Source organism: Heterocephalus glaber, unplaced genomic scaffold, assembly GCF_053883595.1.
Source record: "Heterocephalus glaber isolate CG9 unplaced genomic scaffold, H.glaber_assembly_v1.0 deba00001538, whole genome shotgun sequence".
Taxonomy (NCBI): domain Eukaryota; kingdom Metazoa; phylum Chordata; class Mammalia; order Rodentia; family Bathyergidae; genus Heterocephalus; species Heterocephalus glaber.
The window spans coordinates 29359305-29364635 of record NW_028258333.1 but is presented as its reverse complement, the minus strand read 5'-3'; the positions used below and the strand labels follow the sequence as shown (position 1 = coordinate 29364635).

At 34.9% G+C, this 5331-nt stretch overlaps 1 pseudogene; it reads right to left on the bottom strand.

The window, feature by feature from the left end:
- Positions 1 to 1353: 1353 nt before the first annotated feature.
- LOC147824542 (DCN1-like protein 1 pseudogene) lies at positions 1354 to 3876 on the bottom strand (annotated as a pseudogene).
- Between the last annotated feature and the right edge of the window lie 1455 nt (positions 3877 to 5331).

The following is a 5331-nucleotide window of genomic DNA, read 5'->3' as shown; positions in this document are numbered from 1 at the left end:
GGGTAAGCACAGATATTCACTACTTTAGGACTGAGTTACATGGAATTTTCAAGAGCAGTCGATGGTGTCAGAAAATACAACCAAAGCCACACAGGGTAGTGCACATCCATAATCCCAGCTATACAGGAGGCTGAGGCAGGAGGATCACAATTCCCAGGGCAGTCTGGGAAATTTAGGGAAACTCAAAAAATAAAAATAAAAGGACTGAGGATGTAGCTTCATGGTAGAATGCCTCTGGATTCAATTCCATGTATCTCAAAAAACAAAACAAATTTTAAAAACCAGTCAATTTGATATCAGCATGAAATACATTCAAGTAACATGTAAGTGTTGCCTGGATTCCAAATTCACTCTGAATTTTCCTGCTCTATGAAAATAGGTCTGGAACTATCACTAAACAGGGTCTCAGGAGTGTCCTGAAGCTGGGATAAGGAACCTAACTCACACTACTTGTAGAATAGGTTTACAGGTTCACTGACTTCCTTTGAAGTTAAAGAATTTTCAAGACTAGTCAGTGAGAGGCACAGGAAGGATTTTATTAGGCAGAAATTTTAAAAGTACACACTCAAAGATTTAGAGCACAGGCCCTCAAAAGAGGGAGGCACATTATTTCCTACAACAATGAACATTTATGCTGCTCTTGAGGAGGTGACCCTAGGAAAAACTGACCCACCTCCCAGAAGGCCCATACTGACAGATATAAGTCGTTTTTTTTTTCCAGTTCTCTTTTTGGCCCTAGTAATAGCTTTGTTTAATTCTAAGATGCCATCATAGTGAACAACCTTAACTTTTATGCTACATAATTATATTCAAAGCTTTATGTATTTTTGTATATAATTACACAGTAATTATAAATGTTTAGTACCAAACTGATGACAAGCGCTATTTTGTTGAAAAGGTTTTGCATTTAAAAGAAAAATCTGTAAGACCCAAGGCATTAGGCCATAACCAATATCAGAATTTTATGAAAACAATTTATAATGGGGAAAAAATGGGATCTCATTTCAAAACACAGCATACTTGAAATAATCTAAAAATAGTATTGTAACTCAAAATCTTCAAGACAGGAAATAAAAGTACATATATTTTTATATCTTTTAAAAATTTTTCATAATTGAAATTCCTCTTCATATGTACAAAAATGTAATCAGGAAACACTGAAAACAGCAGGATTCTTCTCCTTTTTTTTCTTTTAATAACTAATTCCAATAAACTGAATAGAAATTTTCAAATTTTTCTTTTGGTAAAATTACATTCTTGAATTAAAAGTTATGACTGGGATATTAATAAAATATATCATCAATTTCAAAATTATGTAAATAAAAAGCAATTTTAATAAGTTATTGTTTCTTGAAATCACTTCTGCATCAGCATAAAAAGTACTGCTATTGTGAAGTGCATTCCTTTTTGATATCAATACTAGGCCCTAAAGAGTACCTGGATACACCAGGCAAAATCTGTTCCTAGTAAAGACCATGGTGATCCAAAACTTGAAGTTCAGCATTTTTTAACTTGCCTTTCAGAAATGTTTAAAAAAGCAATTAACCCTTCTTCACATGACAGTAAGTAAACAAAAATGAGCAATTTAGGCAAGAAAGCTGTTTATGGGCCCCCTAACTAAAAAAATAAAACCAAAAGCCCAAAAACGGTAGGGAAGGAGTTCCATACAAGACAGCGTTCTGCTTTGATGTGAAAACGGCGCTAATGTGAGTAACCCAAAAACAGTGGAGACTAAATAATTTACAAAAATAGAAGGCAGATTGGTATTTTTTATCAAGTATATGCTTGTTTGAAAAATCTTTGCTCCTGAAGTAAATATTTGACAACCACAGTGGTTAACAGCTAAAGCAATTTCAACAAAATAAGAAGTCATCAAAAATGGACTACTTGTCTGAAAGAGCAGTACCTATATTACATAGATTGAACTTCAGAGCTCATCACAACCATTTCCAAAATTTAATTCATACTATCCTTTCATAAATTAAGAGAATTTCATTTGTGTTCCATAGCGCAATGACCAAAAAGGAAGAAAAAATAAATAAAAACAAAAATAAACCCTCATGCCTAAATTTAGGATATTGTATTGTATAGCAATTAAAAACATTCAAAACAAATTAAATAGTTTAACTTATTTGATAGACATATGAGCATTTCAAAAGCATAATGAAATCCAATTATGTAGTGCATAATATAGACAAGAGAAGAATCTAACATTATGCAGACATCTGCTAAATAAAAGCTCCCTGTAGGACCATTGGTGAGTGCAGACTATTTCTGTGGAACCTTTTTGAAACTGAGAGTCTAAAACACAAGACATTTTTCAAGTAGGCACCAAGTTATCCTAAAAAATTTTCATGATGGTTGTTTTGACATTTCTCTCATCAGATATTCTACTTACGTCAATAATATATGTGATTTGCCAGGAAAAAAAAAAATCCTTCCAAACCAAAACACCATTCCAGATCCCATACACTTAAATATATCACTCTCATTGGAACTGCTATCAGCATAGTCTTGGCAACTAGCCCAACGCATATATTTAAGAAGTTTTTATAAATTGTTTGTGATGTTCATTATGTTTAATTTTTATGCCAAACTTTTCTGATGAAGACAGCATTGTGTTTTATGCAAGAATGGAAGCCTCAAAATAATCACCATAAAGCTTCTAACACTTATGGGAGAATAAACTAGGATGGTACACAGATATGAAGATGAAATCCACAACGTTGGAATTATAAATGTTTAGAGGAGCCCAGACTAGAAGACAAGCCCAAACCATCATTTGAAGAATGACATATGATATGGTCCAAAATGTATCCTTAAAGTTTTGTCTCAACCCTTAGTCTGAATAGTGAGGATTGATCTTCAGTTCAGTCCAGCCAGCAGAAATTGACTGTGCAATTTTCCTGTGGATTTATTATACATACTATGTACATTCTAGAAGGTTCTTTTAGTGCTACACTGTTGTACTTTTTGTCCCAGCAATTTGAGGGTGTGCAAATTCCACAAGGTCATCAATGAGAACAGGCCATGCTCCTTCTTCATCATAATTAGACATGTCATCTGCAATCATTGTACTGAAGTCTATAAGGAGATTCCAAGTATCTTTTGGTATTGATTGTTTATGATGTTCCAACAAAAATTTATTCCATAAGTCTAAGAATTTAAATCTTCCATTAAGCACTAAGTTCCAGCAGGCAATGGCCATTTCTAGATCTAATCCTTTTTGTCCTGGATTCTTTGCAAAACTAAAAGTAAACTGGTAAAAATCCTTAAATTGTCCTGGTTCTTTCAATTCTTGTTCCATCTTGAGTATTTGAGCCTTTAGTTTTTCTATGCTGTCACATCCTAATTCTGTCATGCCATCAATGAACTCCCACTTGGAGAACTCACACTGTGTTGCTGCTCTGAATTTCCATGCAATGATCAAAGCACTAATGCTGGCTGGATCAAGTGCCAGGTCATCACAGGATTGCTATATACCATCTATTTCAATTTTATTTTCATCTTGAGGATCTTTGTATCTCTTGTATAGTTGTTCTAACTTCTTCCTGTCCAATGATCCTTTTACACTCTCTCATATATACAGTTCAGGATTTTGGAAAAAATTATCTGTTGCAACATCTAACTTTCAGTCATTTTGAGAAAGACAACTTACTGCAGTTTTTTCACTAGATTGTGTGACGATCATAAACTATTGAACTTTATCCTTCTGCGATGATTTCAACTTGTTCATGTTGGTGTCCTCCAGACCTCTCCCCTCCTCCGGCTCTGCAGCAAATTATAAGTCGTTTTTAAAAAGATGGATAATTTAAGCATTCTTTGAAGTTTCTCAACCTATTCCTTGATCTTAAGATCAGGTTCCTGTTCTTTACTTTGTTGATTAAGCCAATTTATGGACTTTCAGTATTTCTGAAGAATTTTGGGTACAATGAGTCTGGAAGGAAAAGAGCCTAAATTTAACCAAGGGAATGCTGATATGCACTGCCTTTGGTGACATCAACTGGTTATGGAAGTTGCAGGCTTCTTAAAGTATAGGGCTTTTGGGCCAGGGATTTAGCTCAGTGGTTACAGTGCCTGCCTTGCAAGTGCAAGGTCCCAAGTTTGATCCCTGGTACCAAGAAAAAAAAAAAAGTATAGGGTTTTTAAAGTTATGATTTTCTTATCCCCTCTCTACCTAGCCTTTATTTCTTTTACCCTACTTTAGAATCTTTAAAGAGTTTTCTTTGTGAGCTTTGTTAGTAGGGAGGTATTAGAGAGACATTGTGAGAGGAAAGACAAGGTTTTTGCTTACTGATTGTGCTTTCCTCTCAACAGCAGCTTAGTGCTGGAAGGCAGGAGTGGGGTGGTAGGACCCAAAAGTCAGCAGGTCTCCACCTCCCCCTACACAGCTCCCACCCTTAGCAGATTTGTAGCCCAGTGCACTAGCGAGTCCTAATTGCTTTCTCTGGTTTCCAGCAAATTCCAGAGCACATGCAATCACAGCAACTTCCATGCCTTTCCGTGGCCGTAGTGAAGCTTTCACCAACAAAGTCTGGACTCATCATGGAGGGGCTTTTCTGGATGTTCTATCTCATTGGTGGAATAGTGTCTCCTTATACCTGGTATTCCTACATTCTGCACAGTTTTCTTTTTAACTACTCAACCCTTTCCTGTACACCAAGCCCCTTATTTATTAATTCTTTTTTTTTTAGTTTTTTTTTCAATCTTTATTAGTACATGTTTGCAGTATGTAATAGTTACATTCCTCATGGGAAGTTAGTATGTGTACATAATACAATCTTAATTCTGTTTTTACTTCCTTCCCCCCTCCTCTACCTCCCACCTTCCTCTTTACCTCCCTTTCCCTTTTACAAAAGATCTATCTTCTATTTCCTATTATCTACTTTTATTTTGCTTTTTATTTATAATTTGGGTATAAGATATAAGAGGGACCATGTGATATTTAAGCTTGTGGGTTTTATTTATTTTGCTTAACATTTATGATCTAAAGGTGCATCTGTTTTTCTACAAATGACTCAAGTTTATCCTTCTTTATAGCAGAGTAGTATACCAGTGTATGTAAACACTACATTTTCTTAATCCATTTATCTGTTGATGACATATAGGCTATTTCCAAGATTTAGCTGTTATGAGTTGTACTGCTATAAACATGGGTGTGCATATATCATTGTGGTATGATGTCTTTAACTCTTTTGGGACAATACTTAGAAGGGGAAAAGCTAGGTCAAAAGGAATTTCTATTTTTAGTTTTTTGAGGAGTTTCCATACTGATTTCCATAGTGATTGTATTAGTTTACATTCCCACCAAGAATGCAGAAGTGTCCTTTT